This window comes from Ictidomys tridecemlineatus, chromosome 16, assembly GCF_052094955.1.
Source record: "Ictidomys tridecemlineatus isolate mIctTri1 chromosome 16, mIctTri1.hap1, whole genome shotgun sequence".
Classification (NCBI taxonomy): domain Eukaryota; kingdom Metazoa; phylum Chordata; class Mammalia; order Rodentia; family Sciuridae; genus Ictidomys; species Ictidomys tridecemlineatus.
The window spans coordinates 52,176,670-52,189,119 of record NC_135492.1 but is presented as its reverse complement, the minus strand read 5'-3'; the positions used below and the strand labels follow the sequence as shown (position 1 = coordinate 52,189,119).

At 48.5% G+C, this 12,450-nt stretch overlaps 1 protein-coding gene and 1 long non-coding RNA gene across 10 annotated transcripts in view; one reads left to right on the top strand and one right to left on the bottom strand.

Annotated features, from left to right (window-relative positions):
- Foxp1 (forkhead box P1) overlaps window positions 1-6,503 on the bottom strand; it is a 516,185-nt gene extending 509,682 nt beyond the window's left edge. For 4 of the 6 annotated variants that reach the window (XM_078033591.1, XM_078033596.1, XM_078033595.1 and 1 more), the window contains exons 1-2: window positions 6,347-6,503; window positions 4,312-4,459 (exon numbers count right to left, since the gene is read on the bottom strand). The gene's annotated coding sequence lies outside the window, so the exon portion shown is untranslated. The remainder of the gene's footprint in view (window positions 1-4,311; window positions 4,460-6,346) is intronic. The other 2 variants (XM_078033597.1, XM_078033594.1) reach the window with 2 other exon arrangements.
- Window positions 6,504-6,655: 152 nt separating this feature from the next.
- Window positions 6,656-12,204, top strand: LOC110598950 (uncharacterized). Of its 4 annotated transcripts, none has more exons than XR_013431362.1 (3): window positions 6,656-6,846; window positions 7,429-7,695; window positions 7,967-8,879. It is a non-coding gene; the product is annotated as an uncharacterized LOC110598950 (long non-coding RNA). The 4 variants fall into 4 exon arrangements; XR_013431361.1 differs by having other exon boundaries at window positions 7,421-7,695; XR_002484851.3 differs by having other exon boundaries at window positions 6,721-6,846; window positions 7,515-7,695.
- The last annotated feature ends 246 nt before the right edge of the window (window positions 12,205-12,450 follow it).

Sequence of the window (12,450 nt, the reverse complement as noted above, 5' to 3'; positions counted from 1 at the left end):
AGGATGTTTATTTTTAGGTTGGCGGCACCATCCAAATCTGCTTAATTTCCATTAACCACATGGTCACATGCACACTGAAATAAACTATCAACGTCCCGTCCCAGGGAGGAGGGGGGAGAAAAAACAACCGTCATGCATAAGATACCCCAAATTTGGCCAAGTATGCCCGTTTCAGGAACCCGCCTCATCTCATGGGGCTGCTGCCGCTCCAGCTTTTGGCACCTCTAACTTTAATTCATCCAAGTACCAGACAAGAGAAATAGTTTTAAAAATCAGTTGAAGACGGTTTCTTGGATAGTGCCCGTATCACTAAAAGGTCTGCAGGCGGGGGTAACAAGCCATCCTTCAGAAAACAGACAGGCCCACATGCGAGTTTACTGGGCTTCCTGGCTGCTCTCGTAAGCTCCGTGTTTGATCACCTGGTGGGTTTTTTCTACCACCAAGTTAAAAAAAAAAAAAAAAAATCCCCTGCCAACAGTAAAAGTATATACCAAACCTCAGGCACAAAGTTCACCTGTCAAATTATTTAAGAGATGCCTTTCTTGGACTTATTTTCTTTACAAAAACAAACCCCTACCTGTTTGGGGCTTTTATGTGCACTGAATTCAAAAACATACTTAAAAAGAAAAAAAAAAAAAAGACCAATACTGCTGTCTTAGCACAAATGGCATTTACTATGACTCGAATCTATGAAAGGACTGTGACATCTAACAGGATGAGAAAGGAAAGGAAAAAGCCCTTAGCAAAAAAAAAAAAAAAAAAAATTAAACAAAAATACCACCTGTGCAAATGCAGCAATGCTCTGAAAACCCTCTGTCAGGCACAGGGAAACAGCTCACACTCAGTGCCTTGAAGTTGCAATTAAATTGTAGTAATTTAAGATTATCGGGAGAGCAAAGGCCAGGGGGAGCTCTTTGGAAGGCTTCCCTCCCTACTTAATGCTTTTCAGCCAGGGGGTTAAATGAGTTTCTTTAATGTAAGTACCTTAAAGTAACTGAATCATAAACAAAATTTATACTATTTTCTGACAGCCTGCAATCTATTTAAATTTTATTAACGTGTCCTTAAAATTATTTTTAAAAGACAAAACTCTTGCTAGACTCTGTAAATATTCTTGGCATACCCAACGATGGGCCCTCCAAGCCTAACCTTCCCTGAGCACGCATACTTTTTGGTGACTCGGAATCTTACAAGATAATGTTTCAAAACCAAGCCTGAATCTTAACTAAAACATGGAGACAAAATAAATACGCACACTGAGGCTAGCTGCAAAGAGGAAGCCGGCACAAATCAAATAGCCCCCTCTACTAGATTCTCCCTTCTCTCAATTTTGGCATTGACCTTGATGTGGTATAAATACATGTGTTTGGGGAAAAATATCCCAATCCTTTCTCTGTTAGTTTAAACAACTGGCGAAAACACAATACCTGTCAACAGAGCCTTAGAATGCAAATTGACAAGGTCAGGGGTATGGTTTTCAGAGAAGCAAAGAAAAACTTGGTAACAGAAAAAAAAAAACATGCCTGGGCTCAATATTAACTCAGTTAACTTCTGCTATTGTTGGTACAAATGATTTAACCAGAAAATATTTATAGCTTTCTAAAAACATTACATATTGCAGAAAATTGCCTAACAGCATCCATGTGTATGTTTAACTCCATTGCTTAATTATACAATAAAGGTATAGCCAATAAAACCTGCAGGCTTTGAAACATATTGTGCACAATGGTTATGAAACTCTGGCTTATAAAAAAAAAAGTGCTTACTATGTGATCGACACTTGTTAATTAAAACTACAAGGCTTAAATGACAATTATTTTTATTCTTCCGTATGTGTTTACTTGTTCTATTTTCTACTTTGTTCTACTTAATTAAAAATGACATTTAATTTGGGGATAGTTTATAGCTGGGGGAAAAAAAAGTGTTATACAGTTTATACTCTAGGATTTAAATATAAACAGAAAATCTTACACACATCTCCAGCTATGTAAACCCCTTAATTTGAGACAGTGAATTTGAATAGTGGATGTTTCTTTCATGATAGTTTGATAAACCTGTGAAAACAAAAAAACGCTCAAGTAATTACTCTTACTACTTTCCTTAAAAATGTAAAGCAGTAAAATTTTCCTAGACAAGAGGCATGGTCAAGTTACCAAAAAAAAAAAAAAAAAAAAAAAAACTTGAATAGAAGTAGCATCATGGTCATGCTGAATGTCAATCTAAAAAAAAGGGGAGGTTATGTCTAATCTGGAGAATGCTCTCTCCCCTTTTTAAATTCCAAGAGTGGGCTGACACTAAACTTTACCACCAAGGATTTTTTTTTTCTTTTTCTTTTCTTTATTTTTTCCTTTTTTTTTTTTTTTTTAGCTTCACATCGGATTTAAACCTTCACATACAAAACCCTAGCTTCCCTGATGAGGCAGATCTTCTAAGCTGGATGTGAGAAAAATGTTATCTAACTCTAGTGTAGGAGTCTAATGTTGGTAAAAAGCATTCCACTGTACAGTTCTGGGTAGCAAGGCAGCCTCCGGATGACTTAACAGTCTCTGAATACCGTTTTTGGGGGGCAATGCTCCTCATACAGAGAGGTGCATTTAAACAAACAAATAATAATAATAATAATAATAATAATAATAATAATAACAACTTGTTGAGCAACTCTGCATCCATACGAAAGCAACTGCAACCCAGAGAGGGGCTGAGTTATTCTCTTCCAAGTGAGCCTTCCCTTGCACAACAAAGATCAGCATTTGCAATGGTCCATTTCTGCATAAATGAACATATAGCCTTGCTGCTTGGTGGAATAGTCCAAGGCTCTCCACGTCCAGCTCCTGACAACAACCCAGCAGCAGTTCTGTTTGATCTCTCCTGCTTCCTTAATTTGGGTTGTCAAGGTTCAGCAGTTGGAGGCTGTTTACTTTACTTTTCCAAAAAAAAAAAAAAAGTGATTTTTTTTCTCTCTCTCTCTCTCCTTTATACAATGACTAATCCAAAGTCTGGAGAGGGGGTGATGCAGCCAGTGGCAAGATGTTAAACCTTTTTTTCCCTTTGCAGTGAGATTCTTAACTGACACCTTTTGAATGGTAACGAGCTGAGTTGCATTTTATATTTTTAATGCTCTCTAATTATGAGACCTTTCAAACGAAAGACAGAGGGGGGTAAAAATTTTTAAAAAGATTTTCAAAAATCCCAAATTTCTGAAAATATGATCCCAGTATGCTTTTCCTGGACTCAAAGAGGTGGGTATTTCTACTTTGAGAATCAAAATTCCAGAGGAATTCTAAAACAGAAATCAGCAGGAACTTCTGTTTCAATTATGCAGAATAGCCCTGAGTAGACAACACCTAAAGTCTTCCTATTTCTCTTCAAATTCTATTTAAGAAATCTTCCCCCAAATTGATTCTCCATGGGAAAAAAAAAAAATGAGAGTGTGTGTGTGGGGGGGTGGGGGTGAGAAGGGAAAAATATTGCAGAAATTCTTCCCCATATTTTCAACAGTAGAGAAATTCCTTAAATATCCTTGAGGCTTTCTTAACTCAGCTATTGATTGTACACGTCCTAAACCCTCAAGTCTGTCGACGAGCCAAGGTGAAGTGTGGACGGTCTCCATGCCCAGTCTCCATTCAAAGGGAATCCAGAAGCTGGTGATTAAGGGGCAGTATCAAAATCAGAAACCCCTAACTTAGAAAATACCTCCATCTGGACATCAGCGCACCCCCAGCCCCACAGAAGAGCACTGCAGTGCCTCCGGGGCGACCGAATGAAATGTTTATATTAATCTCATTTTTCGGCTCAAGCCTCCTGGAGAAGAGGGCTTGGGGGTGGGGAGGAAGGGAAGACGAAGAAATAAGTTTCATTTTGGGTCTTCTGGTCGAGTAACAAGAAAATAAATTAGGAAGAGAGGGTAGGATGAGCCCAGGCTAAATCAATACACTTTGTAATCAGCCTAGCGAGGGTATTTGGACACAATGACTTGGAAATAATTAATAGTTTGAAGGGGGGAGTGGGGTGAGAAGGAGACCCAGGGATGTCACCATATTTTATCGAAGCACGTTACCCTCCACGCTAAACTTTGATCTCCCAGATTTTCGGATTTAGGAAAGAAAGGGGGTAAAAAGGGAGAAAGAAAAGTCCTGTATTTCGAAGCACCTACCGGCTGGAGGGTGGGCACATTCCTTGCTCCGGGCGCCTGATCGCTGCGCTCGCGCCGCCCTGGCTGGCTCTTTGGACAGGGGAAAGCCCGGGTGCAGCCCGGGATTCTCGGGTGTCCTTAGCCCCGCGCCCCCCGCCCGCGTCTTCGCCCCGACTTACCCGCGGAGTCCGGGGAGGGACGCGAGCGCTGCCTTCACGCCCGCGGAGGCGGCGCCGGCAGCACCATCGTCCCCGGCGCGGCTGCCGCTGCCCTGGGCCCGCTCGCTCGCCCGCCGCGCGCTCTCTTCCTCGGGCAAACTTTCGGGGTCTGCGGTCGACAAGAAACCGGGGCGACTCTCTCAGCAAGTCTTTCCCCGTGCAGGTTGGGGGAAATCGAAGGGGACGGGACGGGTGAGTAAGTGGAGGGACCGAGAGCAGAGAGGGCAGCGGGCTCGGAGGACCCTGAGAGCGCGTGGAGCCGAGAGGACGCGGCTCCGGGAATCCCAGCGACGATCCCGAGACCGGGAAATCGGCCCGAGCCCAAGTCTCCGCACCTTCCCCAGGATCTCACAAAGTTGCAACAACAAAAAAAGAAGGGGGAGGGACGGGGGGAAGGGGGTGGGATAGGGAGACGGTCGCGGGCGCACGGTTTGGAGTTACAACTGTTTATTTAGTCCTTATTCTCTCGGGGGGCGGGAGCTGCGCGGCAATGGGGGACTGCAGGCAGCGATTTCGAAGCAAACACTTGGGAGGGGGCATGCGACTTTGTTTCTGGGCGCGGAGCTCCCCGGCGCCCGTGTGTGTGTCACCGCCAGTCTCCGGGGACCGAGGCGGAGCTCACAACAGGTGGGGAGGGGGGCTCGCCGAGGGCCAAAAAGGAGAAGGAATCAAAGTTTCCGAGCGCGGCGGTGTCTGGGGAAGAGGGGGGCGGGAGGCGGGGGCGAGGGGAGGCGGAGGCAGCAAATGACCGCGACCCCGCGGCAGCTGGCAAACTCCTCGGCTCCTGGCGCCACCGCCACCGCCTTGGTCCCCACCCCAAGCGCACGCCGCCTCGGCTGGTCGGCTCCGGGGAGTCGTCTCTGCGGGACAGGAATGAAGCGCTGGGATCTGGGGAGGAAGGCTGCGCGCAGGCGAGGAATGGAGAGCCATCGGTTGCCGGGACAAGGCTGGAGGGACGCGGCGACACGCGTGCGTCGCAGAACCGACCAGGGCTTTGGAAATCCCCCCACCCCATTCCCTAGGCTGGAGGGGTGGGGGGTGGGGGGGTAAAACCAGAAAGTGTGCGTGGCGAAGGGAGGAGGATCCGGGTACTGCGATTCCTCGCAGCGCACCCTGTTCCCGTGCCCACCCGAGGATCTGGCCACGGCTGTGGCCGGCGCCTCTCGAGGAAGCTGGGGCCGCGGGGAAGGAACGCGCGTGGGGTTGTGTGTCTGGTGGAGGGTGCACGGGTGTGTGTCTGAGTTTTCAAGGATCGGGGGCTAGCGGGAAAGCATCCCCACTGCTGGGTTCGGGACAAGGCTCGCGTGGCTCCGGAGATGACCCCAAGCTTGGGGCCCAGGGCGCAGGCGTCCCTAATCAGTCTGCCAGGGCCCTCAGGGCAGCCCAGGGGCACCAAAGGGGCACACACCCGTGGAAAGGGAAAGGGAAAAGTTTGCTTCGAGTCCAAACTTTGAGCTCTAGAGGCACCCGCCGCACGTCCCCTCCCGCCGCTGCCCAGCCCCGGGCCCTGCACCCGCCCCGCGCCCCAGTGGCCACCGGACGCCGACGCTGAACGCTGAAAGTTGCGACAGGCGGCCTGGGCTTATTGATTTCCCTAGCTCAGGCGATCGTGGAGAGCGCAGAGAGAGGCGGGAAGGAGCCGAGAAAGGCGATCTCGCCTTCGCGCAGCCCACACCGCACCCCCCCCCGTTTGACTTATGCAAATGGACCCAAGGGTGCGGGCGCCGCCGAGCTCCCCCACCCGTGCGCTGGCTCGCGGCCCCCACCCGGAGCCTGGGCCCGGACCTGGGGGAGAGAGGAAGAGGGGAGGGCTGGGGAGATGCACGTGGAGCCTGGAGGTGGAAAGTAGTTTTTTTTTTTCTTTTTTCTTTTTTTTTTTTTCTTTTCTCTCTTTTTTTTTTTTTTGTGCTGGTTGTTGTTGTTGTTAAAGTGGCGGAAACAAGGCAGGAGGCGGCTTGGGAAAAAGTGGAGCAGAAATGGAAAAATACAAACTCACCCGCTGCAAATGGTCTCTCGGTGCAAACTAAGGTGTTTTCGGGCCTTTCCCCGCGCGCGCCCACTCCCGCCCGCGCGCGCGCCCCGCGCACACACTCACCCGCGCACACACACTCGCGCACACACGCGCGCACACACGCACTCCCGGGCGAGGGCCGGGCCGCCGCGTACAGCATGCCGCCGCCACACAATAAATAACAATAGATTCCTCCGCTGCGGACTAGCTTCCCGAGCCCCGCCGGCGCCCGCAGAGCGCACCGTGCCGGCCCGGCCCGCCGCCCGCCTGCCTGCGGCCCGCTGTGCCCCACGAGGCCCCCGAGGCCCCCGGAGCCCCCGGACGAGAGCCGCGCCCGCCCCGGTCCCCGGGCGCTGCGCCCGCCCCCTCCCCCCGCATCCCGGAACAAATAAATAAATAAGGCGCGCGAGAGGCCACCACGTCGCGGAGGGAGATGTTGTTATTTTTTGCTGTTGTGCGTCCCTGACGTCACATCCACCTGCTGGGTAAACAACAGGGCTCGCAGCAAAAAAAAAAAAAAAAATCGCAATTGCAAAAGAGGGGGATGGGGGCGCAGGCTGGAGGAGGGGAGGTGTGGGGCGACCCGGCTGGATGGAGAGAAGGGAGAGGCCGAGCCCCAAGACCAGGGAGGAAGGAGGCCAGAGCAGTCCCTGGCAAGAGAAGAATCTGGCAGGAAAGACCTGGAAAATAAGGGGTTGGGGGGCGGGGAGCTCCTCGGAAGATGGGAAAGGGGGACTCCTGCAGACCCCGGAGAGATGGAGAGCCTGAGTGTGAACTCCAGGGACCGAGATGAGAGCGCGATGGCTCTTCACTGGTCTCTGAGCTGCTCGTACCGAGGGAAGGGGAGAGGCGAGGCGGGGAGGCGAGTTTCCTCAGTTAAAAGTGAAAGTGTTTGCCCTCAGTGACAGCTGAGGCTCGGGGAGGTCGGCGGCGACCTGGGCCCCTCTCTCTTCGCCGGTCCTCCCTCGGTCTCTCCTCTTTCTTTCTGCACTTTGTCCAATGAAAGAAGGCGAGTTCGGGAGGTGAAAGTTCAGCAGAAGGACAAACCCCTGTTTGCAGGGAAACAGAAACCCCGCCAGCGAGGGGTTTTTCCTGGTATCGCGGCATCGGGAGAGAGTGCACGGCGGGGCGAGCTTCCCCCCTTCCCTGTCAGTCACTGCAGGAATGCACGGTCGGGCCCACTGGGGGGAAGCGGCTGCTCCGGGAACTGCGTTCCTGCCACGGCTCCTCGTAGGAAAACACCCGGGGGCTGGCATGTCAATCAGTTGTTTAACACAAACTACCTGCTCGCCCACAGATCAGTCACGTGCAAAAGCTTTCCCAATGGTGCAAAGGTGAGATTTTTTTTTTTCTTTTGGCCGTTTTGAAGTTCGCTCGAATTTTAGAAATTTGAAGGAGGAAACGAGGAGCCCGAAGGAAATGTTTTTAAATATATACATCTATTTAAAAAAAAAAAAAAGGATACTAGTATTTCTTAGTATTTCTTTCACTTTTATCAATATAAATAGAGGAAGAGGCCGAATTTGTTTCCAAAACGTGACTTAGAAAAAAATATAGGTCCTCCACTGGCTTGTTGCTATAACAGAAATAATTTTTTTTTTTCAGATTCATCACCCCGGATGCTGCCAAACTCCCAAGCCAGCACGTGCAGGTTCTAGCTGGATGGTTTACACCAGGCCAGTTCTTCATCAAAATGCCTCAGGAGCCAACCCTCTGAATTCCTACAAAGTGCTTCCCGCAGGAGAGCGAGACTTGCTGTCCCTTTGGTCTTGACACTAGCACAGTTGTAGATAACAAATATCCTGAAAAGGATATTATACATTCTTTTGGGTGGTGTACTTTTACAAATACGGCTATACATTCATTGACAGGAGATTCAAATCTCCGTGTCAATGACAGGCTACCACTTACCACTTTTTAAAATTGTATCTGCTTTGCAAGTAAAAAAAATAAAATTATAACCAAGCCATTCACTGGTGCTGTAGAATCAGGCACGAGGGGCTGCGCTCAGCTAGTTCCAGCACAGCAGCATCCATGCATGAGGCTCCGGCGCCAGGCTCCAGTCTACCCAGACAAAACCATCCACCCGATCTTCTAGGCTAGAATCTGGATAGATAAAACGCATTTTAGTGTTGCGTTTCCTAGCTTCCCAGAGCTCGGTGTTCCTGTTGTCTTTGTCGAGACATTAACACATGTTCCCCTGTGTTCTAGACCATAGAGTGGGCTTTTAGAGATGCACAGATAAATAAAACTCCTGCCAGGAGCGCTGCAGCAGCCTACAGCTGTCAATCATAACATCTAATATTTATTGAACGCTTTCTATGGCCTAGGCACTGATCTAAAAGCTTTATGTCAACTCGCTTAAATCTCTCCGCACCCCTTCGACAGCACTGGAAATTCCACATTCTGAATTCACATGGCATTATTCAAAAAAATCTACATAGTAGCCATTCTATTGGGAAATTTTTGTTTTTAATTTCTGTGATGTTTCTGCCAAATATAACTTGTTTATGATCTATTGCCTGGTTGTAGAGACTGTCTCAGGGGAATAGCAATTTATTTAGACGTGACACATCTATTAATTGTCGGTGAGGTATCATCCTGATCTTGTTTTTCAGATAAGCCACGTGGGTTGTTGTTGTTTTTTAATCATTATTGCCATACTAAAAAGATTCTTAGATTGCCACTGATCTCAGTCTGCATTTTAACTGCCTTAAATTCTACATTCATTTGCAAGTGGAGGCCAGAGTCATGTTGGCAACAAGTTTTTAGACAAAAGGAAATCCTGGCTGTAAATCCCATAATATATGGCACTCTGCTTCATATGGGATGGTCTAATGCGGAGACTTATTAAGGAACAGCTATAGCCCGCTGGGGCTCCCGTTCCAGGGAACTTACTGCAGCTTAACGTCTGGCTCATTGTCGACACCGTCACGTTACATTCGTAAGGAGCAGATTTTAATTTCTTTATCAGTAATCAACTGGAAGTTTCTTTTTGTTAAATTACAGCAAGAAGGGTTTTCAAATAAAGGGCATGGGGGTAGGACGCCACCTTTTGGTGATAAAATAAATAGAAATCCTTTTTGGAAACATGTTCCTGACATGATTTTATTTTTAATTACACCCAGGCAATGGTGCTTGTCCCCGTTTCCTCGTATTTTAAGGTACAGGGAAGAAAAAGAACAATATAAATGGACAATTAGCAGATCACTGCTAACTGCAGCCAGGATTTCCCCAGAAGTACCAGAATGTGTCGGGTGTCCTGCCGCACACCGCCAACTAGACATCACACTGGAGCCTTAATCTCCACGTACTGTGCCACGGAATATGTGCACGTTTGGGGAAGAGGACTTGGAGTGGAGACAGTTGCCACCTCCTTAGATGCCTGAAGCTCATGGAAGTTTAGAATTGAGCAGAAATCAGAACAACCTCGTTCAGTGTCTCTTAAAGCAGAGTTAGCACCTTCCCAATTTTTTTGCGCTACCTATATGACGTCATTTCTACATAATCCCCACACTGTACTCACTGGCGGGCAGGTGTGGTGTTGGTGTACCATTTCCACTTCACAACAACCTACTTGGCATTTTTCTTTTACCATTTTCAGCGGGAATAGGTGTCCACCTCCATAAACAAGTGCATTGAAACAAAGTTACTGATTTCTCTTTGTGCGAGTTTAGGGAAAGGAAAGTAGAAAGTGCATTAAAAGAGATTGCCCAGGTACTGAAGGTCCTGGAGACTTTTACAGACGCAAACCTCTCTGAAGGTTTTTCTTCTCCCCCTGCACGCCCCCGGCTCTGGAACAAGCAGAAGGATTCAAAGTGGTTGAAAAGGATACAGTCCTCAGCAGGGGAGTCTCCCCTCGCTAATGCCAGCCCTGTGCCCAGGTTGCACAGCAGTGTTATCAGATTGCAGGTGAGGCCCTGGCATTTAAACCATTCACCAGAGCCAAACGATTGGTGAGTGACTGGACGGGATGAGGACCCAGGAGTGCTGGCCTGGGGGATTTCCATCTCACTTTTTCCACATTCGCAGATGTGACCCATCCTCAGACCTCAGGCAGCATGCCTAGCTCCCCAGGAACAGCCATCGAAACCGAGCCCACGCTCAAGATCAAGTTCAACACCCTTCTCAGCCTCTTCAATGTGGCAGACACCTGAGTGGGCAAACACAGGGCAGAGGGAGGGCTGCAGGGGCAGGTTTGCAAGTGTGGGTGGACCTTTCTCAAAATGAAAGCCAAAACCTTTGATTTCCCTCCGAGAAGGTGAAAAGTCATCATGAAAATCACGTGTTTTACCCTAAGTGCCAGGAGGAGCCCGTCCTCCCTGTGCCCATGCCCCTGTCTGTCCAGGCTGGAGGTCAGCAGGGGGTCTGCTGTTTTACCATATATGATACCAACAGGCACTGAGACCCAATCACATTTGCTAACTGTGTGGCTGGAAAAGTTAACCAGAGGAAGCTTGATCGACCCCAGCTTTGCAAGTATTTTCCTTAAAAACAAACTTCACAGGCTCAGATTTAAATCTGGAGATGTAGTGTCCTTTGTGATATCCTAACCAGACAGGGGCTTTAGCTACCAAGACCGCATTTCCTGCCTTGTTTTATTTTGTTCCCTTAAAGGATGCAGTTGTATACACAGAAGTAAATATGGCCTGCCAACAGCTTTACATTGTTCTAAATTGGTCCTTGTGACAAGAGGTTGCCAAGAAATCTACTATACAGCAGTTGGCCCCAGGGGACCAGATGGATTGAAGTCCCTCTGCATGACAATGCACAAGAAAGGACTTGGCCAGTTACCTTCATGCCAAAGAGCTGTCCCTGCGCCCTGAGCCCTGAGCACCCCATGCAAAATGTTGGTACCTCAAAGACATACGAAGGGAGTATGGGAGGTGCAACCGGCGGCCAGTGCTAGATCCCTCTTGCCCCTAGCCTTGTTGTGCAAAGTATGATGTGCTGGCTTGTCACACACCTGGGGGCATCTTGAGATGCAGAATCTCAGCCCCACCCGAGGCCTACTGAATCAAAATCTGCATTTTTTGCAACAGCATCTGCTGAGCCTCCCCCAGGCTGAGATGAAGTACTATGACCTGCCATATCTGGGTCCTCTTTACAGCTTGGCACCATTTGACAGAAGTTCCCATGAGCCGTCTGTCATACCTGATTCTCCAAACGGGCATCTTTTATAAACATGGGTTAGTTTCTTCTTTTTTATCCACTTACAAAGTTAAGCCATTAAATCACCCATGTAAAGCATGATTAATTCCTTTGACATTAATAACAGGGTGACTTCTCTCTCCTGTTACCCCAAAGAGACTGCTAATTGCACTGCAATTGTTTACCTTTGTATTGTTTTATGAGAACTCAGGGAAAGATGGAAGATCTTCCCCACCAGGCCAGGAGCAAAGGCCAGACAGGTTTTGGAAAGCCTGAGCACATGCTATGACTACACCTTGTTAGTAGAAGGGCTTTGCTTTCTTTGTTTTGTTTTCTTTTTTATGGAAGGAATGACGCCTCCATAATTATAGGTGTTGCTGTTTAAATCTCAGAATGTTTTCCAAACCGTGGAGGGGCCACACCTCCAGCAGCAGCCCGTGAGCCATCCCGGTTGGACTCTCTCTCTCCAGCTCGATGAACACTTTATAAAGACCCATCGGAGGGAGCCAGGATTTCCATGGGCTAGAGGGACAGCAAGGGCTGCTTCCTGCCGGGACATGAGGGACCCTCAGGTACTCTGCAGCCCTGGTGAGGTTCTCAGAGAGACCGACAGTTGGTTCGTTTCCCTCACGAGACAACAGGTTCCTTTTGTAACCCCCCAAAAAATAATTAAAACCATTGTTTTAATACTAGTCCTAAGGCGGTGTAATTAAGTCTCCGAGTGAGTAATTGTGTACCTGAATTCAAAATAAGATTTCACATGTAAAGCAGAGTTCTGATGGTAATCTCTGAGAAGTGTCTTGGCTTAGGTTTAGACTGCACAAGTGCCAGCTCAGCATTACAATAGGCATTGTTAGGTAGGCCTGGCGGACAAGACCCGTTCGTCTGAGAGGGGAGATGCGGCAGGCTCACCCACCTGCAGGAACAGGGAAGCTGGG